The 25,962-nt window shown below is 43.0% G+C and overlaps 1 protein-coding gene and 1 non-coding gene across 2 annotated transcripts in view; one reads left to right on the top strand and one right to left on the bottom strand.

Annotated features, from left to right (window-relative positions):
• The window catches only part of LOC126235131 (guanylate cyclase 32E), a 954,039-nt gene that overhangs the window by 415,438 nt on the left and 512,639 nt on the right, over window positions 1–25,962 (top strand). The window lies entirely within an intron of this gene.
• Trnat-ugu (transfer RNA threonine (anticodon UGU)) lies at window positions 25,338–25,412 on the bottom strand. The gene has a single exon. It is a non-coding gene; the product is annotated as a tRNA-Thr (tRNA).

Here is a 25,962-nt window from a genome sequence, read left to right as displayed (position 1 = left end):
TCCATGGACCACGGCCATATAACCCGGAAGAATTATCATTAACAAATTCGGCAAAGGAAACTGAAAATACCTATACAGCATCATGAAAGGAACTGGAATATATTCGCAGGAGCTACACATTAAACAGCAACAGCTGTTTGCACGGTTTACATTTTCTTTTTCAAACTAGTTGTCGTTTTATCTCTACACGACATTTCGAGAACTTCCCTGGTTGTTGAAGTGGCCTGTGAAGGTAAAATGAAAACAACTAGAAGTTCTGAACGGTCACAGCTCTTTGGGTGGTTCAAGACGAACCGAAACTGCGGATGTGCACAAAATATCGATGTTCGGAGTTTAAACAGCGATGTTTCAGTATAGATACATCGTGACATCATATCACAGAAGTTGAAGGCAAAAGTCAACCTTCAGTGTTGGCACAAAACACCAGGTTACTTGTTAACACTACCATATTTCTTTCATTTAAATGAATCTTTGTCTGAACATGTCTCATAACGACATGTGTGCGGTAGTAAAAGTAGTAGAAATAGCAAAAAGCCTTTCAACAGCCAAGATCGCAAAAAACATTTCTTTATTTAAGACAACTGGTTTCAACAGACTTTGCTGTCATCTTCAGGTCTCAAAAATCTTTTTGTTGTAATTCATGTTCATTTTACGCTGAACCACATGCACAAGACGTTACGTGGATAAAAATCAGCACCTCACATCTTGAGATCATATGCGTCAGGTTTAGCGTAGAGTGAATATGTTTTACAATAAAAGGATTTTTAAGAGCTGATGACAGCAAAGACTGGTGAAAACGGTTGTGTTAGACACAATATTTTAAGCGGTTTTGAGTGTTGAATGGTTTTTAACAATTAAAACAGATCGCCCTTCAGTACTCTCAAAACGAGAAAATGCCGTCAGTAGAAATAGGATTCGGAAGAAAAAAGTCATACATCGTGTTTTGTCCACAATCTCAGATCGGTGGGGGAAAAAATACTGACGAATTGCTTGAGTCGATTCCTGTTGTATAAAGGATTGTAATGCGGTTCAAGCGAAATGTAGCAGCAGCTGATGATCTAAGTAAACCAGTTCAAAAAGTATGTGTTAGGTGGAATCCAACGTTCTGTATGACCGAATGCGCAGCACCCTGCTAACGGCCGCAAATATCATAGATGTGATTTATGGTTGTGATATTTCTAGTTGTATGGAAGTTGCTACTAGTGAAATTTGCGCAGAAAAGTACATCGCAAGCAGTAAAATAATCCTGATAATTACTATGTCGCGTATCAAAATATGTCATGTAACCAACACAACTAGTCGAGAGAACTTTGAGAGCAGCTTCATAAGGGAAATGAAAAAGCACTTATTCCCAAATGAACATGTTCGTTAGGTATATCAAAGTTTCTCCAGCCTAAGTTGAGGAAGTATCCGTCTTTTTCATTTGCAGCTCCTTGTATTGGCCGTGTTTGCAGTTACAATTTTTTGAATGTGAGGTCCGCCAGTTATGCAAAACACCGTTTTCCTCAGTACCCAAACATGTTTCGGCACCACTGTACCATCATCAGTGGGTTTTCGTTTTTATTTATTCTTTACATTTGGTGTGCATGGATTTTCTGGATCACTTTTGCGTTAATTACTATAGGTAGCTTGTCATATTTTCGAGTGGCAAGCACTTCCATTCTCCGCATCATGCTGAGATATTGTGATGCAAACGTAAGTATAGCAAGTATTTTCTGCAAATAACGTAGTGAAAAGTGCTTTACTAAGTTAATATACTTAGATCTGAGCTGCCACTATGCCGCGGCCGCCCGCCTCTTTGGCCGTTCCCCCAGCCCCGACACTTTGCGCTCTGCCTTGGCAGCGCCTCGGCAGTATCTGTCGCGCCGTGTTTCATGCGGTCGCTAACACCGAGAGAGCTGACCCTCACCTGCGCCAGCCACGCTTAATTCGCCCCTAAAAAAATAGCCCGATATTTCTGTGGGCGCCACGCCACGCCGAGCCAGAAATTGTGTTGAAATTAAGTTTGTCCTTCGGATTTATTACTGGCAACAGGTGCGCATCCTCGGAAGCGCGTGGAGCTCTTGGTTGAGACGGGTTAGTTCTACAGCATGAGCTCCAGTGGACGAGTAAAAAAACAAATTTCAGTGCCAAATGAGTGTTGCGTTTATTGAGACGCGGTTTGAAATACGTGAAGAATGTGAATTAAAGGCGCTGTTCGCAAAAGGCGATGCGTAGTCAGATGGACTCTCTGTTTTATTATGCAGTTGTATATAATTTTGTCCTCCCGATGGGTCCACAACTCGAGGTCTAATGGCTAGGTTTGCTCCCTCTGGATGACGGGGCCGTGTTCGATTCCCGGCCGGGTCGGGAATTTTCTCCGCCCGGGAACTGGTTGTTTGTGTTGTCCTCAACATTTCATCGTTATTCGTGAAAATGGTGAGACTTGACTGCGTAAGGATTTGGAATTTATACGTACGCTGATAATCGCGCAGTTGAGGACCCCACAAACCAAATATCATCATCATCATCCCGATGGTAAAACTCAAAACAGTGATTTGGTTGTGAAATTGCACTGAAATAAGCGAGAAACGATGTGTCCACGTAGAAAATGATGATTAGTTTTATTTGGGACGCAGAAAGTAACATCCTCGCAGACTACGCGGAAAACAGTTAAACAGCAACCGACTGCCACCACGAAACTTTACTGGACGGTGTGTACTATGTGTCGTTGCTTAAGCGACCAATATTAGGTGATAAAAGATCGCTCTTACGTAATGCACCTACTCACCAATCTTGAAGACAATAAATACAACAGTCGCAATATTTTGAAATATTTCATTTCACTACCAGTTTCCGCGCTTCATTGGTATCATCTTCAGGCCCGAATAAACGTAGCTAGATATGTCATCCAATCGTCTGTGCTATTACAGGGATCACTAATTTCAACTGTCTATTGTAGATTTCTGAAACTTCTATGTACACGTGGACACTCCACACCTGTAACTGTCAGACAACATGGAACTACAGATACTCACAGATCGTATGTTGCGATGGCTACCAGGAAAGATACTGTGTCGAAGCGGGTCTCCCCCCCCCCTCATTTTCTGAATCCTGTTCTTTTTTATATTGGACGTTTCCGAAAAAAAATAACTTGGGAGGGAAACGAAGTACGCTGTGAATAAGCACTATGCCAAGTTCGACGACATAAAGATACTGAAATCAAGCTGGTTACTACTCACCAGTACACCCGGCCCCTTTCCACCTACCATTATTTTAAAAAATCGAACTTCCATGTGTAAAACATCCGTTTCACGCATCTGAAGACTTGTGACGTCATATCTCGTGAACTCTGTCTCGTACATTCATATAGCTTCTCAGATACATGCAGTGGTGTATGTGGAAACCGTCCGGGAAATGTGTCGAGAACAGAGTTAGTAGTAAAGAAGTAATAAATTAAAACGTCTTAGCTGATGCTGTAGTTTTATTGCACGAACAGCGCAAATGAAGCAAATGATAAAGTTTTCCTTTTACGGTATTTTACGGCTGTATTAAGAAAAGCTTTTGAAAAGGTTTGGTCTAAGGCGCTGCAGTCACGGACTGTGCGGCTGGTCCCGGCGGAGGTTCGAGTCCTCCCTGGTCATGGGTGTGTGTGTTTGTCCTTAGGATCATTTAGGTTAAGTAGTGTGTAAGCTTAGGGACTGATGACCTTAGCAGTTAAGTCCCATAGGATTTCACACACATTTGAACATTTGAAAAGGTTTGAAACTATGTGTAAAGTCGCTAAGGGTCCTTATTCTCAACACTTGATGAACATATTCTGGGTAATTTGCGCACCGTGAGCTACGCTGTTTCTAGACATATACAAAATTTCCTGTTCTGGAGTGTCGTAATGCCAATATATTTCAGAAATCCATCCGTACATTCTTCAATATACTGCCTAATATAAAGCAAATAAATCTCACACAGGAAGGAAATACTCTTCTAAATAAAGGTCTTAGTACAACAAAATTTCTAACCTTAAAGATTCCGTTTTTTTGTGGAAAATGTAACGGTGGATATTTAAAAAAATGTTCAAATGTCTGTGAAGTCTTATGGGACTTAACTGCTAAGGTCATCAGTCCCTAAGCTTACACACTACTTAACCTAAATTATCCTAAGGACTAACACACACACCCATGCCCGAGGGAGGACTCGAACCTCCGCCGAGACCAGCTGCACAGTCCGTGACTGCGGCGCCTCAGACCGCTCTGCTAATCCCGCGTGGCTGGTGGATATTAAAACCGGGCTCCATAATGTAAAAATAGGAAGTTCGCGGTGGCTCGAATAATGATATTTGTAACATAATTAATAAAAATTATAGCAGTTTGGAGTTCTCACATAACAAAGCTCTGAAGATGATTAAAGAACCCATGATAGCGGAATCAGGTACAGAAAACACAGTAGCTATTGCTAGTAAAGTTGGATATGTAACCAAAACCAAGAACTTCGTTGTGGAGAATAACATTTCTGATTCTGGGGAGGATCCAGCCATTACTTACCTCCCCCCACCCACCCACCCCCCAAAAAAAAGAAGGATCGCTGTGGTGATTCAAAACCCTTGGTGAAGACTTCGAAAAAAGCAGTTGATTACTATGAATCCACATTCTGCTAAGCTACGTTCGGTGGTTAGCAGTATCAGTAGTGGACACCATAAATTAGCTAGATTTTTGCATGTGAAGATAAAAAAATCTTACGTTTCACAGAATAATTTTCAGTGATTAACTGCCAGGTCTGGCAAATTAATTAAAAATTTTGAAATGTAGCCAAGAGACGAAACTAGATTCTTTCGGTAATACTAACCTTTATACTAACGTTCCGGTTTAAACTACTTTAGAAATAGTAGAGAAGAACCTGAGGGTTAATAAAAAAGAACTAACTAATGAACAGATTACAGAACTAATACGGCTGTTAAAAGTGGCAATAGAATACAATTATTTCGAGTTTAATGGGTAGCTGTGCAACAGTTGGATGGCCTTGCAACAGGTAATCAATTAGTAGGCATTCTGGCCAATATATTCATAAACACGTTTGAAGAATTTTTTTTAATGCCATGCACCTACAAAACTAGGAATTCAACTGTATTCGAGGTACCTCAATGATATTTTAATTGTGTATAATGAAACTGAAAATTAAATTGAACAGCTCTTTGGATTGTTCAACAGTCTCAATGAAAAAATTAATTTTATCTGTAAGCAGTAAAGTGAAAATCGTGAACTAAATTTTTCAGATCTCGAACTCGTGGTCATAGAATAGGTTTCGACATTTTCCGAAAAATAATTAATACCGATCAAATTACACCATCTGACTCAACGCACCCCGTGTCATAAGATGTCCTTCTTTCATTCAAACATGAATCATGCAATAATAACACCTTTACCTGCGGAAAAAATAGAAAAAAAGATGAATATAATTACAACTGTAGCTCCTAATAACGGATACAATCCATCTTTAGTAGAAATAAATTTTTGGAGGAAGACTAGAAATGGAGTTACTACCTTATGTAGCTGTGAAAATAAGGAAAATGAAACTGGAAGGTAACCTTTCATATGCAATGTTTTACCCGGAATTAAACGTTTGCTGTTTAAGAAGAATTGATGCCACCAAAACCTGAAGCATAATTACATGAGATGCATTTCCATTATTTTATATCGGACAAACGGGGAGGGCTTTCAATGTTAGATATATAAAAACACCTGCTGGGTAAAAAGGATACCAATATTCATAATTCTACGTCTCAGAACACTCTCTAACAGCAGGTCATATTCGATTAGAGTTTTGTATAAACTGGAGGAACTAGAGATTATTAGACATGCGATAAGGAAAGATGGCCTCCTCTTAAATGAACAGTAGTAATCGAGAAAAAGAAGTTTGTTCAGCGGTTTCAAGCCGTTGCTCGCGATCGTGTGATAACCTACCGCGGTACATTGTCAAATCACTTCCTCTTCGGAAGCGTTTTTCTGCTCGTGTACAGCTCGTACTTTTTTTTTCCTTTCATGAGACGGCATTATTTCTTTGATAAGCTAGTTTATTACAAGAGGGTATTGTTAATTACTTAGCGTAACGTCATTTTCAGAGCTTCAAAACTTTATATTTTTCAATATTTTTCACTATAAAAGTAGGCTAGCTGTGTCTTCATGTTAATATAGATATTTTCCTTATTGTCTTATAGCGTGAAAAAATGTGAGAGAGTGTTCGGTTAGAAATTATATGATACTTTTTATTCTATTTAACTTTCTCTGATTTCACTCCATTCCTTTTACACTATTTTATTCTGGTAGCAGCTTAGGTGACTACTGTGTATGTTACGACGCTATGTCGCAGCAAGAAAGGTTAAATATTATACAACTAAGCGTGTATTACGGCATCAGCACCCGACATTGGGAATATTCCGTGCTAGTCCAACTAAGCGCTGCAGCTAGTTGTTATGCGCTTAGTTTGACGTTTGTCTTTTCAATAGCCGTACGTGTTTTAATCTGATAGTCATATTGTCTGTACATGACTTGAGCGCCTCAGCTCATGGAGGATGTAACATATTATACGTAATGTGACACAAGTAATCAGAAATTTTTAGGAACTGAAATTACTTTACATCCACAACTCTGAGCAAGATACTACTTTTGGTTACAGAATCTTTTTACGTAACTCATTATTCAAAAGAAGATACCCTTAGGGGTATCGTAACCTGCGCAAGCCTAAAAATAAAAAAAAATGGCAACTGATTCTGTGTGTTTATCATCAATGTAAAAAAAATCAAACAGGAGGGAGTGCCTTGTACTAAATTTTACCATACGGCCACTACCAAACTTAATTGGCTTTTCTCCATGAAAATACGTCACCACGAATAATAAATGGATGGGCGTTTTTCCATGAAATTACGTTCTCCACAAAGAATACTCTATCAGCCACTGCTTATTAACAGAAAAAGAAAAGGACAACCTCTTCTATCCTTTTGAATAATATACGATTTCCAAATACTTTACAGGTCATTATTTACGATCGACTATATTGCCCTTTAAAACTGAAAACTGATGGTCCCTTTTTCCATTTCTTTTATGGAGGGTGTTTAAATAAACCTGCCCCATATTATTACAGGAACTTATGTTGGTTGAAACTGGAAAATAGTCATAAGAACTTGCGTCTGGAATTCATTTTTGTTATTTTCTTTTTAGGTATGGATCACATTACTTTCGTCGAAACCGCTCAGTACTCAGTGCTGTATGCTATATTCCTGTTGACGTTCCTTGATTTCTTCTTATTGGTTGTGTTTCTATCCGTACTTAGTTCTATGTGTACTTGTATCGACATAGCACGGTTGCAGCTTTAACCGCAAAGCAGACTTCACAACCTGTCGAGGTGTGTGCAGGCAAACCACCTGATATCTTGCAGCCGGGCGGCAGAAAACTACTGGCGTGGCACTATGCAACACACTAAGCTAGATAAAGGTATGTTAACCTATAAATCAAGGAAACGGCAACCCTCGATTCGTTTTTAGGTACTGAGAAACTGCAGTTCATTTACCGACAGAGCATGTACTTCTACTACACGTTTTATACTCTGAGGTGACAAAAGACATGGGACTGAGATATGCTCGTATACATATGGGAGTAGTATCGCGTACACAAGGTATAAAAGGGCAGAGCATTGACGGAGCTGTCAATCGTACCCAGTGATTCGCGTGAAAACTTTCCGACGTCATTATGGCCGAACGACGGGAATTGATGCACTTTGAAAGCAGAATGGAAGCTGGAGCTACACTCATGGGCCATTACATTTCCGAAGTCCTTAGGGAATTCAGTATTCCGAGGTCCACAGTGTCAGGAATGTGCCGAGAATACCTCGTTTCAGGCGCTACCTCTCACACTGGCAACGTAGTGACTGATGACGTTCACTTAAAGACCGAAAGCAGGCGCGTATTCGTAGAGTTGTCGGTGCTAACCGCAAGCAACACCGCGTGAAATATCCACAGAAATCATTGGGGTCCTACGACGAACGTATCCGTCGAGAAGTGCTGCGAAATTTGAGTGCCTTTGCTATCAGCACGACATCGCCTGCAAGATCCCTCCTGGGCTCGTGAAACATCGGTTCGACCCCAGACGACTGCAAAACCGTGGCCTGGTTGGATGAGTTCCGATTTCAGTTGGTAAAAGCTGACGGTAGGGTTCGAGTGTGGCTCTAGACACCACGAAGCCACAGACCGAGGTCGGCAACAACACACTGTGAAAACTGGTGCTGGCCCCATAATGGACTGGGTCCTCTGCTTCAGCTGAAACCATCACTGACTGCAAATAGTTCCGTTCGGCTACGTGGAGATCTTTGCAGCCATTCATGGACTTCATGTTTCCAAACAACGATGGAATTTTCATGGATAACAATGGTACATGTCACCGCGTCACAGTTGTTCGCGATTGGTTTGAAGAACATTCTGTACAGTCCGAGCGAAAGAGTTGGTTATCCGGATCGGCCGACATGAATCCCATCGACCGGTTATTGGACGTAATCGAGAGGTGCACAAAATCTTGCACCGGCAACACTTTCGTAATTATGGACAACTGTAGAGGCAACATTGCTCAATAATTCTGCAGCGGACTTCGAACGACATATTGAGTCTATGTCACGTCGAGTTTCTGTACTACACCGGGCAGAAGGAGGTCCGTCACGATATTAAGAAGTATCGCACGACTTAAATTACGTCAATGTACAGAGTAGTATGTCGTTACCACATTCCGCAGCACAACGCTGCACATCCGTGGCCACCGACGTGATAGGAGGTTGACTCCTGTCGCGGGGCCAAGGATGGTGTCGAGAGCTTTGCTGAGGCATGTTTGGCACTCTGGGACAGATCAATCCTGTCTGGTACGGATCTCATACCGACGAGCAGTATTCAAATATTGGTCGAACGAGTGTTTTCGAAGCTGCGTCCTTTGTTGATGGACTAAATTTCCTGAGGTTTCTTCCAATGGATCTTATTCTGGCATCTGGGTTACTTGTGATTAATTTTATGTGGTCGTTCCATTTCAAATCGCTCCGTATACGTATACCTAGATATTTTATGGAAGTAACTGTTTCCAGTGATTCTTCTGCAGTTGTTTAGTAAATCAATATAGGGTCTTTCTGTCTGTGTATTCGCACTACATTACATTCTTTTATATTGAGGGTCAATTTTCACTCTCCGCACCAAGCGTCTACATTTACATCTACATCTACATGATTACTCTGCAATTCACATTTAAGTGCTTGGCAGAGGGTTCGTCGAACCACAATCACACTATCTCTCTACCATTCCACTCCCGAATAGCGGGGGGAGAAACGAACACCTAAACCTTTCTGTTCGAGCTCTGATTTCTCTTATTTTATTTTGATGATCATTCCTACCTATGTAGGTTGGGCTCAACAAAATATTTTCGCATTCGGAAGAGAAAGTTGGTGACTGAAATTTCGTAAGTAGATCTCGCCGCGACGAAAAACGTCTTTGCTGTAATGACTTCCATCCCAATTCGCGTATGATATCTGCCACACTCTCTCCCCTACTACGTGATAATACAAAACGAGCTGCCCTTTTTTGCACCCTTTCGATGTCCTCCGTCAATCCCACCTGGTAAGGATCCCACACAGCGCAGCAATATTCCAACAGAGGACGAACGAGTGTAGTGTAAGCTGTCTCTTTAGTGGACTTGTTGCATCTTCTAAGTGTCCTGCCAATGAAACGCAACCTTTGGCTCGCCTTCCCCACAATATTATCTATGTGGTCTTTCCAACTGAAGTTGTTCGTAATTTTAACACCCAGGTACTTAGTTGCATTGACAGCCTTGAGAATTGTACTATTCATTGAGTAATCGAATTCCAACGGATTTCTTTTGGAACTCATGTGGATCACCTCACACTTTTCGTTATTTAGCGTCAACTGCCACCTGCCACACCTTACAGCAATCTTTTCTAAATCGCTTTGCAACTGATACTGGTCTTCGGATGACCTTACTAGACGGTAAATTACAGCATCATCTGCGAACAACCTAAGAGAACTGCTCAGATTGTCACCCAGGTCATTTATATAGATCAGGAACAGCAGAGGTCCCAGGACGCTTCCCTGGGGGAACACCTGATATCACTTCAGTTTTACTCGGTGATTTGCCGTCTATTACTACGAACTGCGACCTTCCTGACAGGAAATCACGAATCCAGTCGCACAACTGAGACGATACGCCATAGGCCCGCAGCTTGATTAGAAGTCGCTTGTGAGGAACGGTGTCAAAAGCTTTCCGGAAATCTAGAAATCAGTGGTCACAAGGAAGAACGATTGTTCGTAAGCTTCCGTGTGTGAATGTCTCTAATTTTACCTTAATGGTTTTTTCGCGATGCACATAGGGGGAACCCATATATTGGTAGACTTTTCTAGGAAAATACACTCTCGGAATTTTAAAAATAGAACACTTCTACGGCAGAACGCCTCCAATGTAATGTCTGCCACTGTAGTTGGCTGAGAACGTCTGTGACGCTTCGACGCTTACTAAATGAATCTGTACGGAAACACACAGTTCTTCTTTAGCTCTCCTCCATTTAATCTATGAATCCTATATGGTACTGATACCAGACTGACAAGCAATATTCAGGTACTGGTCGAAAGAAGTAATCTGCGCCCAAGTTTAAAGAAAAGCAGCGTTTCACACACAACTGTTGTGTCCGACTTCTTCTACGATGAGGTGGCTTGTAATGACACAGTTAGTTAGGTCGCTCTGAATAAGTAATCCTTTATGAATTACCACAAAGCTTATCTTTGCACGCCAGGCGCCGCTGTAGCTATGAAATTGCATACGTCACTGTCGGTTCAGAACACTCTAAATGAGCCACAATTACTGAGTGTCGAATTGATACACGTTAAGAGTGGCCATACTTTGCCTTCAATACGGTCACTAGAAAACAAAGGTTCGTGGACACTTGTTGACGCCGTCCTGATCGCGTTTGAGTGTAGGCAAAGCTCACACGAGATGGAAGCCTCTTCCCCACGACTGACACGGACTGTGTTGTGGCGAGTAGGCAGAACAACGACGTTACTCCGACAGGAACTTCCTGGAAGTGGATAGGGTCCGACACAAACCGAACTGTCCTCCTGTCCTCTGGCGACGCTATTTCAGGGCATAGACCAGGTGGTGGTACTCGCAACTACGGGAGGCACAGCTTCCTCATAGAATCTTATTGGCACCCAGTGATACCGCTTTGTTGTGCAGTGTCTCTTCTTCGTCGATACTTCTTGCACCGCTCTCGATACTTGATGACACCGCATGGCTCCGCCCCAAACATCCGCCCCAGTGTGGGTATGGATATGGGTTACTGTGGCGGGGAGGGGGGGGGGGGGAGGAGGGGTGGCGGGAGGACGTAGCCAACCGTAGCACCTGTGCAATCTCGTCGAACCATGGATGATGTAGGTGGAACGGAACAACACTTCATGCACCACACCCCTTTCTCGTTTGCGACCCCAGCAAAACACAGCAAAGAACACTAGTTACTGAGGCTGAAACTGACTCGGAAGGAGGGGCACCAGGTCTCTGTGGCGGACGTAGCAAATGAATAGGAGGCGTCGACCATGCAGGAGCTCCGCTGGAGGCTATCCATCTTTGTGCAGGGAGCAATCCGAACACAGAAAAACTTCCATATCCTTGTCCCAAGTGTGGGTGGCTCGTAAATTGTCCGTCTGTAATTTGAAGCTCCTTACGAAGCATTCGGCTTCGACATCCTACTGCGGATGAAAGGGCGCTGTGTACCATTGTCTGTATAAAAGTGTGCAAATTCCCAAGACGTGAACTACGGCTCATTATTAGACACTATCACCTCAGGCAAGCCTGAAGTGCAGAATATCGACGTAAGAGCTGATAACTGTGCTGTCTGAGGTGGTAGTCTTCGTTGGAAACTTCGTGGAAAACTTGCTGTGTGCATCGGCAACCACTAGCCGACCTATATTCCAGTATGGCCCAGCAAAATCTATGTGTAGGTGTTGACAAGGTCGGCCAGGACGCGGCAACTCAGAGTACCGCTGTGGGGGAGCCGGTTGATACTCTGCACACATCGCACGCTGTGAAGTCATGGCCAACATTTGTGCATCCATTCCTGGCTATGTAAAATACCATCTTGCCAACTGCTTGGTGCAGACACTACCCCTATGTCCTTGGTGCAACAACTGAAGAACTTTCAGTATACATCCGGAAACGCCCATCTGTACAGAGATGGCACGCCGATGAGCAACGTAGCGACGAACCACCATGTGGCCTATCTCCTTCAGACTCTGCGGCCGCCCATGATGAACAAACTCCTGCACCAATCTACAACGCCAGGTCCGAAGTCGTCTCCTGCGACACATGACGGAAGGTGACCGGAAAATCTTCCAAAAGCCGAATTTCTTCTGAATTAGTGTGATGTCAGGAGTCCTCGGAGGAACCAAACCCAGCATCCGAGCCAATAGGGAGCGTTGACAGACGTCTGCATTGGAGTATTTGGTGGTGGGCCGATATGCCAATTCGCACTGGTAACTGGGCAACTGCACTGTACTCGTATCTGCTGGGACAGGTTGGAACGACCTCAACTGAGACATCAATGGTCTTTGGTCTGTAACTGGAGAAAAGCAGCGTCCGTACAGGTATTGATGGAAGTGTGTCAACCCATAAATGATAGCCAACGCCTCCTTTTGAAGCTGCCTGTAGTTGCTTTGGGCGTCGGTCAATGTCTTCCACGCAAAAGCAATTGGCCTGACATTGGAGCCAATTCGATGTGTCAACTCCGCACCAGTGCCATAAGATGAGGCATCTACTGCAAGAATGACAGACTTGTTGAGGTCGAAGTGGACCAAACACCGATCACTAAGTAGTGCATCTTTCAGTCTTTGCAAAGCTGTCTGACGTTCGGCCGACCATACGAACGGAACCTCCTTGCGGTGCAACCTTACAAGCACCGCGATCTAAGTAGCATTCTGTATAAAATGGCTATCTTCTCCGTTACGTGATCATCATGATTCTGTAAACTTTATGGAGCAGGCAAGTTACGAGTGGCCACTAAGAATGATTGCGGTGGACGGATGCCAAGATAGTGAATGGGAAGGATCATTTAGAGCGCTCAGGCCCACTGAGGACAACATTTGAAAAAATGCCTTTAATTTTTTTAATTATTCTTGTGGCGTACTATCAGGGACAACTATATCACCTAAGTAGTTGGAACAAGGAGGTACTTGCGATGTTAGTTATTCAAGGTACACCTGGAAAATAGCTGGGTTGGAAGCCTACCAAATAGTAACGCTGAAACTGGAATAATCCCCTGCTTGTGTTGATCACAAAAATCTTCTTTCACTCTTCATCTAAAGGATGACCCTGACTTAATTTGAATAAAATGTTCTCGGATTTCCAACCGCGTCAATTGGTTAAACCTACACGAGCTTTCGGCCAAGCACTCCTTGGCCATTGTCAAGTGTTATTACTGCCAGTGGGCTGTTGGTGCGCCCTTATATACGCTAGCTGCCGGCTGTGACGTCACTGCTGCCCGTGACATTGCCATATATGGGCATGTTTTGAGTCGGCGTTCGATGTGCCCTCTTCAACCGCGCTATCGCTGGATCCCACGCAGCGCTGAGCTGTAAGCCACCGTCTCTATTCAAGGTGTTTGTGGTAATTTTTATTTCAATAGCTTCCTTTATTAAACTGTCCCAGAAGCCGTTAGTGCGAGCCACGACAGAGGTATCGCCAAATTTTATGTGGTGACCGTTTTCTAACGCATGCTCAGCTAACGCAGATTTATCTGGATAGCGTAGGCGATAATACCTCTTATGTTCTTTCCTGCGTTGTTCCACAGTGCGCACTGTTTGTCCGATGTACTTCTGGCCACAGTCACAAGGTATTTCGTAAACTCCAGGTGTTCTGAGACCTACAGCGTCTTTAACTGGTCTCAGTAATTGACGGATTTTCGTTGGAGGCCTGAAGATCGATTTGATCTTGTGTCTTTTCAACAGGCGGCTTATCTTGCCCGACACAGAGCCACAGAATGGCAGTAAAGCAAGTTTCTTTTCCTGCTCTTCGTCGCTGGTCTTATTCTGATATTTCCCAGAAATCACTTCTTTCACTTGATGTGTGCTGTAGCCGTTATTCCTGAAAACCTTGCGTAGGTGGCTCAGTTCGTGGGGCAGGTTGTCGTCGTCTGATATTACTCTTGCACGACGCACCAATGTTTGCAATACTGTGCGCTTCTGTGCTGGGTGATGATGGCTGGTAGCGTGCAGGTACAGGTCTGTGTGGGTGGGTTTTCTGTAGACGCTGTGGCCAAGGCACCCATTGCATTTACGGTGGACAAGGACGTCGAGGAAGTTAAATGCATTATCTTTTTCCACCTCCATGGTGAACTGGATGTTACTGTTGATGCCATTGAGGTGTTCCAAAAACTAGTCTAATTTCTCGCGTCCGTGTGGCCAAATGACGAACGTGTCGTCAACGTATCGAAAGAAACACTCAGGCTTCAGTGGCGCAGTATCTATGGCAATATCCTCAAAATTCTCCATGAAGAGGTTTGCAACAGCTGGAGCCAACGGGCTACCCATTGCTACGCCTTCTGTCTGATCGTAATACTGGCCGTTGTACACGAAGCAGAATGACGTAAGAGTGTGCCTAAATAGCTCGACCACGTCACTTACAAAGTACTGGGAAATTAGATTCAGAGAATCTTTGATAGGCACATTCGAAAACAGCGCCACTACATCAAAACTGACCATAATATCGTCCTCACTAAGGCGGAGACGGTTGATTCTGCTGATAAATTCTGCTGATAAATTCTGCTGAGTTTTTTATATGATGTTCGCAGTGTCCCACATGTGGAGCGAGGAGCTTGGCCAAGTACTTCGCCAGCTTGTACGTTGGAGAACCTATTGTGGACACAATAAGGCGAAATGACGTCCTGTCCTAGTGTATCTTCGGTAAACCATAAGCAGTAGGTGGTCTAGGCGCCTATGGGAGAAGATTCTTAACCACACTGTCTTCCACTGAAGATCGCTTAAGAAGTTCTGATGTTTTTCTTACTATTCTTGATGTCGGGTCGCGTGGGAGCTTCCGATAAGTATCTTCGTTCAGTAGCGCACAGATCTTCGTATCATAGTCCTGGAACTCTACGCTACCAGCCATCATCATCCAGCACAGAAGCGCACATTTTATTCAATGTTATCGCCGCGAGACTCTGCATTCATACACTGACTTAATTTGTCCTTCAAATCCTCAGGGCATGGCAACGGAAAAGAATAAACAACAGTTTGTGTGTTGACGTTTGGTTTAAAGTCTGCACGAGCCTCAGTCTGCCTAACGGTTTAGTAAGGACCATCAAGGGTGACGACCATTGGCTGGCCGACGCTGGTTTGATGACTCAATGCCCTGTAACCGCAGCAGCTCTGCGGCAGCCCGGTCCCATAATGCATAAGGGACAGGACGAGTACGACAAAACTTGGGATGTACATTGTCTTTAAATGTCACATGGGCATCTAATCCTCGGGCCTTGCTTAAACTGCCAGGGAACAGAGAACAGTGCGTGCCACATAAATCATTAATACTGGCCAGAAAGCCAGATGAATTAATTTGTATCAGCTGCCCGTGAACTAACAATCCGAAAAGGTCAAAGCCATCCATGCCAAAAATGATCGCATACTTGCGAGAGCACAACACATGACATAATACTGTTTTAGTAGTACCACTGAATGTGGCTGGTAAATCGCACACTCCAAAAACTGGAATAGGTTGTCCGTTCATACACAGTTCAGTTGAGTAGCGTAACAGTACCACCAATATTTAACTGGAAATTAACTCACTTGTTGAACACACACATCTGAACATACAAAGGATTGGCTTGCCGAATCGGCGGACCCTTGCACAGCAAACATAACATACACGTCATTATAACCACTGTCTGACGTAGAATGTGAAAGCTACCTAACACCATCTGTACTGAAACGTGCCGACCGTGTGTGGTTTTGTTTGCAACATACGAAATACTTGGATTTGCGGCAATGGCACTGTGCCCTAACCATTCCTATCATCTATTAGCTTCTTCTTAAATAAACAAATTGTTTCCGTTTCCTGTTCATCAAATTATATTCACTTTATACCAGTATTAACTCATTAAAATAAATTTTGTCAGAAGTATGGAAGAATATACTGTAACATTTAAAACTGTAAAAGGTGTGGCCTGCATTTTAAAGTAGGTTGCAGATTTTGAAATATCCAATAAATGAAATGAAGTGAATGTACTCTATCATGTGTTTGAAAGCAACGAGGGCTGGACTTCTGCGATTATGTGGGCTTCACCGTGGCCTCATGGTGCGATTGATTAGCACATAACCTAGATTTCCGGCGACGCCTGATCTAAGTAGGAAGGGGTGTTGGCCCCCGAATGTCTTACTCTTGGCAACAGATATTGCAGATGCTTGAAAATAATACTCGGTTATATTGACAATGTCCTGTAACTTGATAACAGACAATACTGTAGTGAGGTCAGGGTTTTTGGATGCTTTAGAATGGCAGCACCAATATGGGAATCAGACACGTTCTGAGCAATCGCACCTCTCATCATAATGCCACTGCAACGTAACACACATGGGCACTGAAAGTGACATTGTCATGTAAGGGCACGAGGTTCCGTTACCCACTGTTTGTAGAACAGTCCTGGCTGCTGTTTTAATCCGAAAAACCTGCAGCGAGCACCTGCTGGATGCACTTGTCATTTGAAATGATTTGACAATTTGTCAACTAATTCTTCGTGCTGAACCTTATGAGGCTGGCAATCTGGAAACAGGTTTGCTACTAACTGGACACATCTGAGTACATACGCTGGTTACCTGTTACAACGGAGGCGTTGAAATACTTCGTCAACTGTGCTACATAATCAGCCGAGTCTTCGCTTTGTACGAGAAACTCTCTTAGTTTAGGCGATTGAACAGTTATCTGTTTCCAGTTGAACAGATTGAGGTGGCGGCCGTGGTACTGTCTTGCAGCGGTTGTAATACTGTTGAATACTTTGTCCCTGCAATTGCATATCTTCCATTAAAGACATATCCTGGACAGATATCGTGAACATTGAATATAACAACACACACAAACAGAAAAACAGCGCTGCTGCAAGAGAGAGTTAGACAACATGAAACAGTAAGCTTATCGGGAGGTGCATCCTATTCGTCACGTTACTTGTTTTGTCCGATTTATTGGTCACTGCAGTCGCTAGTAATGATACAACTAATTAGAACAAACTGAGAAACTAATGCTTTATTAATTATAACAAAACTTATCAAATGGCTCTGAGCACTATGCGACTTAACTTCTGAGATCATTAGTCGCCTAGAACTTAGAACTAACTAAATCTAACTAACCTAAGGACATCACACACATCCATGCCCTGGCAGGATTCGAACCTGCGACCGTAGCGGTCGCTCGGCTCCAGACTGTAGCGCCTAGAACCGCACGGCCACAACGGCCGGCAACAAAACTTATCATTGCTCCCCAGACTCGGCTGTAGCTATGAAACGTCATATGTGGGCTTGCGCTGACGATTATAGATGTTCAGAACGACCGTACTGTTGCTTGACTACAATCACTGTCTGACCTCGCTAGCTGAGTGGTCAGCGTGAGAGATAGTCAATCCTAAAGGCACGGGTTCGATTCCTGGCTGGGTCGGAGGTTTTCTCCGCTCAGGGACTGGGTGTTATGTTGTCCTAATCATCATCATTTCATCCCCATCGCCGCACAAGTCGCCGAAGTGGCGTCAAATCGAAATACCTGCACCCGGTGAACGGTCTACCCGACGGGAGGCCCTAGTCACACGACTACAGTCATTAGAAAAGACAAGTTTGTGGACACTTGTTGGCATAGCGGTGACGTGTAGGCACAGTTCGCAGGAGACGGAGTCTCTTTACACCCCGACTGTTTACAAGGGCAGTGTCACGGCGAGTTGGTCTTCAGTCCAGAGACTGGTTTGATGCAGTTCTCCATGCTACTCTATCCTGTGAAAGTTTCTTCATCTCCAAGTAACTACTGCAACTTACATCCTTCTGAATCTGCATAGTGTAGTCATCTCTTGGTCTCGCTCTACGATTTCCATCCTCCACGCTGCCTTACAATCCCTTGATGACTCAGAACACGTCCTACCAACCGATCCCTTCTTCTAGTCAAGTTGTGCCACAAATTCCTCTACTCATCAATTCCGTTCAGTACCTTCTCATTCGTTACGTGATTTACCCATGTAATGATTCAGCATTTTTTTGTAGCACCACATTTCGAAAGCTTCTATTCTCATCTTGCCTATACTATTTATCGTCCATGTTTCACATCCATATACGCTACACTCCGCAAAAATACTTTCAGAAAAGACTTCCTGACACTTAAATTTGCACTCGATAATGACAAATTTCTCTTCTTCAGAAACGCTTTCCTTGCCATAACAACTCTACATTTTGTATCCTCCCTACTACACATTCGTCAGTTATTTTGCTCCCCAAACAGCAAACCTCATCCCCTATTTTAAGTGTCTCATTTCCTAATTTAATTACCTCAGCATCACCTGATTTCATTCGACAATATTCCATTATCCTCGGACCGCTACGGTCGCAGGTTCGAAACCTGCTTCGGGCATGGATGTTTGTGATGTCCTTAGGTTAGTTAGGTTTAACTAGTTCTAAGTTCTAGGGGACTAATGACCTCAGCAGTTGAGTCCCATAGTGCTCAGAGCCATTTGAACCATTTGAGCCATTATCCTTGTTTTGCTTTTGTGGCTGTTCATCTTATATCCTCCACAACACGGCTAGTAGCCAGCCCAATGTCACACCTACAGGAATTTCCTGCAGGTAGGCAGGATCCGACGCGAACCGAACTGCCCTCCTGGCCTCTGGCAACGCTTTTTCAGGACAAAGGTGCGGCAGTGACGCCTCTGAACTACGGGAGGAACGGCTTCTTCCTGGCATCTCATCGGCGCTAAGTGATACAGCTTTGCTGTGCAGGATATCTGTGGTGGGCAATACTTCTTAGGCCGCTCCCGATACTTTACGAGATGGCATCAGTGTTAATGTTTTCATGTCAAATCAACTAAGTGTCGTAAAATGACCTTTTTTTTGACTCATCAGTCTTCTGACTGGTTTGATGCGGATGCCACGAATTTCTCATTATCCCGGAGTAGCACATGCAACCTACGTTCTCAATTACCTGCTGAATGTTTTCCAATCTCGGTCTTCCTCTACAATTTTTGTACTCTACAGCTCCTTCTAGTACCATGGAAGTCAGTGGTTCTGAGCACTATGGGTCTTAACATCTGAGGTCATCAGTACCCTAGAACTTAGAACTACTTAAACCTAAATAACCTAAAGACATCACACACATCCATGCCCGAGGCAGGATTCGAACCTGCGACCGTAGCAGTCGCGCAGTTCGGACTGAAGCGCTTAGAACCGCTGGGCCACCGCGGCTGGCAGGGAAGTCAGTCCCTGATGTCTTAACAGATGTCCTGTCATGCTGTCCCTTTTCCTTGACAGTGTTTTCCAAATATTCCTTTCCTCTTCGATTCTCCGCAGAACATCCTCATTCCTTACCTTATCAGGCCATCTGATTTCAACATTTGTCTGTAGCACCGCTTCTCAAATGCTTCGATTCTCTTCTGCTCCGGTTTTCCCACAGTCCGTGTTTCACTACCTGATAACGTTGCGCTCCTAACGGATATTCTCAGAAATCTCTTCCGCAGATTAAGACCTATGCTGGATACTAGTAGACATCTCTTGCCCAGGATTCCCCTTCTAGACAGTGCTAGTCTGCTTTTTGTGTCCTGCTTTCTGCAACCGTCTTTGAAAATTCTGCTGCCCAGGTAACAGAATTCATTAACTTGATCTACTTCGCGATCACGAATCCTGATGTTAAATTTCTCATTGTTCTCATTTCTGCTTGTTCTTCTTACTTTCGTTTTCGTTCGATTTACTCCCAGTCCATATTTTGTACTCATTGGACTGTTCATTCCATTCAGCCGATCATTTAATTCTTCTTCACTTTCACTCAGGATAGCAACGTCATCAGCAATTCGTATCATTGGTGTCCTTTCACCTTAAGTTTTAATTCCACTCCTTTGATTTTCATCATTGCTTCTTCGATATACAGATTGAAGAGTAGGGGTGAAAGACTAAATCCCTGACTTACACCCTTTCTAATGCGAGCATTTCGCTCTTGGTCGTCCGCTCTTATTACTCCCTCTTGGTTCTTGTACATATTGTATATTACCCGTGTCTCCCTATAGCTTACCCCTATTTTTCTCACGTTTTCGAACATCTTGCACTATTTTACTTTGTCGAACGCTTTTTCTAGGTCGACAAATCCTATGAACGTTTCTTGATTTTTCTTTAGTCCTGCTTCCATTATCAACCGCAACGCCAGAATTGCCTCTCTGGTGCCTTTACCTTTCCCAAAGCCAAACTGATCGGTATCTAACACTTCTTAAATTTTCTTTACCATTCTTCTGTATATTATTCTAGTCAGCAACTTTGATTCATGAGGTGTTAAGCTGATTGTGCGATAGTTCTCGCACTTATCAGCTCTTGCAGTCTTCGGAATGGTGTGGATGATATTTTTCCGAAAGTCAGATGGTATATTGCCAAACCCATACATTCTACACACGCAGTTATATTAAATGGTATTTGTAGATACTGTTTGCAGAATGTGTTGCGAATAGATTTAGTAACAAGTAAGTAATAAATTACAATGTCATGCGTGTTGTTAAAGTTTTACTACGCGCCAGTTATACGCAGAAGCTACGCTTTTGCTCTCCATTTTAAGCAAAAGCCAGTTTTTGCTGCATCTCAATTTTTATAACATCGTATGTCCTGAACTGTGTGTCGTACAAAGATATAATGTTGTAGATATGTTCAGTGCTATATTTCGGTACTGTCTGCAAACTATGTTGTGAATAGAGTCTGTAGTGAAGAAGTAGTAAATTGAAAAGTCATATCTGATTCTGAAGCTTTGCTGCCATGTTGGCTGGTTGATTCGGGGGAGGAGACAAAACAGAGAGGTCGCCGGCATATAGGATTGGGGAAGGAAGTCGGCCGCGCACTTTCAAAGGAACCATCACGGCATTTGCCTGAAGCGATTTAGCGAAGTCACGGACGCAGGTTTGAACCGTCGTCCTCCCGAATGCGAGTCTAGTGTGCCAACCACTGCACCACCACGCTCGGTGATGCTACTTGAACAGCGAAAATGCAGTAACCGATAACATTCTTTCCTTTCATAATTTAGGGGGTTTTCAGCGAGGAAAGTTTCACTGGAAGTCAGTAAGTGCTCTCATCCTCAAAAGATGGGTAAGTTCGGGAATGCGCGCCGTCACTTAGGCTAACTGTAGTTCTCGTTTCATTGTGCTAAACTTTTGACTTTTGAAAGTATACCTCGTAATGAGTGCATTACGACAGAATTTTAATTCCAGAATGAAATTTTCACTCTGTGGCAGAGTTTCTGCTGATATAATCCTAATCTGCCAGGAAGTCTCAGCGTTTTAATTTTTAAATTCATTCAATAATTACGCGAAAAATTAAAAATCAAATGTTTGTTGCCCCTGGAAGTCGTTAGATAAGCAACTTGCAGCTGAATTATGTTCCGGGACCGTTGCTTAGCAGTATTCGTGTATGAGCGGAATCTGAGGGTGACGAACGCATTGGGCTGTACGCTTTACCGAAAAATTTAAGAGATACTGTTTATTTATAATACCTTCACATCAAATTACACGCGCTATTGTAGAAAGCTACAATGGCAAATAAATTAACAGATGTGGTCGTGCACCTCATTGTACCGTACATGTTTTTATATAACAGTGTTAACTCTAACGTTTACTGCACAATGAGTTCCCACCTTTAGCACGAACTGACCACTACTCAGACCTTAATGGCTTTGAATTTCGATCATGCAGATATTTAAAAGCACTGTTGTGGTCACACTTTCCGAAACACCCTTTGAAACTGTCGTTATTACGGCAGATGAAAATGTTCTCTTCTGTGACGTCTATCATTAATTTTGTACTGAAAAAAAAACTGCGCTCATACAGGTTTCTCTCTGTTGTGATGATATGTGTTTTCGTTCGGTATTCTCCAACTAATTTTGCGAATTACTAATTATTCGTAGTTGACGGAACGTGTTTCTATTACGTTAAACTTGTTTCTAAATGTAGGAACAATTCAGCTTCATAGTACGTTTATTCCTTATCAATTAGATTAACACATTTGGATGGCATTTACTTTATTTACATTCAGACACAAGACTGAAGTATAGTTCAATACCACCAAATTATAGCAAGAGTTCTTTGTGACAATTGATTAAAATTACACCTGCTTATTGGTTTAAAACTGTTATCACATTTAAATCACTTGTACAATCGGAAGTTATTTATAAATGGCGCTTAGACATTACCTTCTCGTTCTGTTCTGTCGGACAAGCTCTCGGGATCCGTAACTGACCTAGCGTAAGGAACGTGTGCCAAGTTTTTACGGCGTTTACTTCAACGCCGTAACGCGGAAGCAAATAAACTCAGAAGTCTTCCTGATTACTTTTCACTGTAAACACGAGCATTACATAAAAGCATTACTCTTCACAGGTCACGTAAATTGCCCTAGGAAGCGAAACTCTGTATTGAGCAGACGATGCCATCTGTTAGACTTGCGACCTTTATCTAATGGGTTTCATCAAAGTAGTTTACAGCTTCATAAACTATCATACGTTCTATTCCTGTTACCAAATGTTTGAACTCGGGTATTGGTTTTTCCAGCTCACAATTATACGTGATACTATCAACCCGTCTTCCTATTGGACGTGGTGTGTCGTTGCCTTCCTCCGACCTTTGAACCTACTTACCCAACCAGTTATGGAGCACTTACAGTTTAATGCGGACTCTGATTCACTGTGCAACTTGCCGTTATTCATATTAAGGTATCATTCAAGCGACAATATAGAATATATTTGATAAAAGATCTTAGTTCAATAAAATCTAAGAATTATTTATGGTTTTCCACGACGCTTCAGTTATCCACTGTGTGTATAAAATAATTACTACAAGGTTTCTCTGGTGATTCTCTTCCTTTTTCACTCCTACGGTCGTATAATTTTTTAAGCATATTTTGATACAGTCAGTAAACACAAGAAGCATTCGACAGCATTTTTTCATGTAACTCTACGTAACCATTACCATTCGAATAAGAATGTACAGGATGTTCAACAAATGACGCAAAATGAGTTTGCTTTCTAAGTAAATATTGTGGATAAGTACCTTCAAATTTTGAATCTTTATTTTTTGCCTGTTAGCCATGTAGCCGCCATTTAGCCTTTTATGTTTTTTTAGGATTTAACAGCACCTATTGAGCATCTTCTATTTTTTTTAATTTAGCTTCTCATTTTGAAGAAGACAATCGTTGACGGTTTTCGATAAACTATTGTACTGATTTTGTTGATTTACGCACGAAGTTCACGCTAGTGAAATGTTTGATTCTCATAACTGCAATGCAACACAGCAAGATTTATGTCGTACATGAGTTTCGTGCAGACAGGCGGAAAACGGTGATTTAATTTCCAGTGTATTATAGATTGGATAACAAATACACTTTTTTGTTGTAGATCAAAACATTTACTTGTTATTCAGCCTAAAATATGGAATACTTCTACCAAAAAGCAACGGGAAAATTCCTAAATATTATTTAAAGTAGCTTATGGCACAAAATGTGATATTGTTTAAATTAATTCTTGTAGTCGAAGGAAAGTATTCGTTCCCATGAAAGCAGCACGTTGAATGCAATCCACAGCCGCGGAAGTTATCGCCATGGTACTACAGACAAATATGACACGTCCAGTTATGTTCACAATATGTATTGCATAGTCTGCCAAAGTATTTGGTGCAATCGCCGAAATTTTGCAAATTATGTGTTTTTCAATTAAAAGAGTTTAATAGGGAAAAACTGTGGTAACTTCTAGTAAATCGGGAGGAAATACTCGGCTTATGGTAATTATTGCAATTAACTCGTAATGTAGAGAAACTTAACATACATTCAAGCAACGTACGCTTGAGGAATCGAGAGGTGGACTCAGTCATGTCACACAAAATGCTGTACCACGGGATAACAATTCAGAAAAACCCAATAGCAAGTAAGGAAATTATACGTTGCGCAACACAACTAAGGAATCACTTTTTCGATTCCCATAATTGTCTCCCATCATCACACCTAAGTTTGAAATTTGGCTCAAAGATCATTTCCCTGTAACGGTGGAAATGACAGGCGCCCTTCAACGTCACCCTAGGTGACAGTTACTACTCCAAAGCGTCGACATATTAAAAAAAAAAGAGTCCCATCTCACAAGTTCATATGAGTCATAAGATGCATTAATGATGTCTCATGGAAACCATGTTACACCATAATTTTGCCCAACGCCATCGCGGATGTGCTAAACGATGAAAAGGTCGTCGCATACCCTCTTACCCAGAATTCGCCCCTTGCTTTGAAGCATCTGCCACGGAGGTCAACTTAGCGTCGAAATCTCGCGGTTTTCTTATGGACGGCCAAGGAAAACGTTTCAGGCAAGCCACTGTTCACAATCGACACGAAAAGGCCTGAGCAGGTGGCATAAAGGGCGTCGATGAAACAACCTCTTGCCTTGATGCGTTGATCCACACACATTTCGAGGTCGAAAACTACATTTCACAGTGTGGTAAGAGTTTATGACAACGTACGACACTACTGCCACCCTGTTTCAGAGATTTCGACACCCATTCAGTCCGACGGCTGCTCTAGCACATGAGATCAGCAACCATTTGTAACGTGCTTAGCAAAGGAGCGTGTGGCACTGAGGGTGTTGCCGAACAGGGGGCCCTTAGAGGGGAACCACTGCTACACTGCAGCCATAAAGAGACTTATAGGCATGGATATTCAATTACAGAGATATGTAAGCAGGCAGAATACGGCGCTGCGGTCGACAACGCCTATATAAGACAAGTGCCTGGCACAGTTATTAGATCGGTCACTGCTGCTAGAATGGCTGATTATCAAGATTTGAGTGAGTTTGAACGTGGTGTTACAGTCGGCGCCCGAGCGATGGACACAGCATCTCCGTGGTAGCGATGAAGAAGGGATTTTCCCGTAAGACCATTTCACGAGTGTATACTTATATGGATATGGTGTCCGTTCTTTAGGACATGCCCGAAAGAACAGACACTATTGATGATCTGCAGCCGTCTTTAACGAAATTAGAACTATATTAATACCTTTAGTTGCTAACGGGCGTTGATATATATCAACGGGGACAGATGAAAATGTTTGCCCCGACCGGGGCTCGAACCCGGGACCTCCTACTTACATGGCAGACGCTCTATCCATCTGAGCCACCGAGGGCACAAAAGATAGCGCAACTGCAGTGACTATCTCGCACACCCCTCCCTCGAGACCCACATTCTCACCTTGTATGTTCACACACTACATTCGTAGTGTCCCACCCCAACACACTCCTTACTCGTGGAAGACATTCTTACCAAGTCCCGTAAGAGTTCGGGGTATATGTGTGCATCCGCACAGAAGAAGAAGGTCATGTTGCCAGAGCTATATACTTATAGCACAATATCCATATAAGTCCGAAAGAACAGACACCATGTCCACATAAGTATATAGTTCTGGCAACACCGGCTATGACCTTCTTCTTCTGTGCGGATGCACACATATACCTCGAACTCTTACGGGACTTGGTACGAATGTCTTCCACGAGTAATGAGTGTGTTGAGGTGGGACACTACAAATGTAGTGTGTGGACATACAAGGTGAGAATGTGGGTCTCGCGGGAGGCGTGCACGAGATAGTTGCGCTATCGTCTGTGCCCTCGGTGGCTCAGAAGGATAGAGCGTCTGCCATGTAAGCAGGAGGTCCCGGGTTCGAGTCCCGGTCGGGCACAC

Source organism: Schistocerca nitens, chromosome 1 (genome assembly GCF_023898315.1).
Source record: "Schistocerca nitens isolate TAMUIC-IGC-003100 chromosome 1, iqSchNite1.1, whole genome shotgun sequence".
NCBI classification, from domain to species: domain Eukaryota; kingdom Metazoa; phylum Arthropoda; class Insecta; order Orthoptera; family Acrididae; genus Schistocerca; species Schistocerca nitens.
This window is presented reverse-complemented; position numbering and strand designations above follow the sequence as displayed.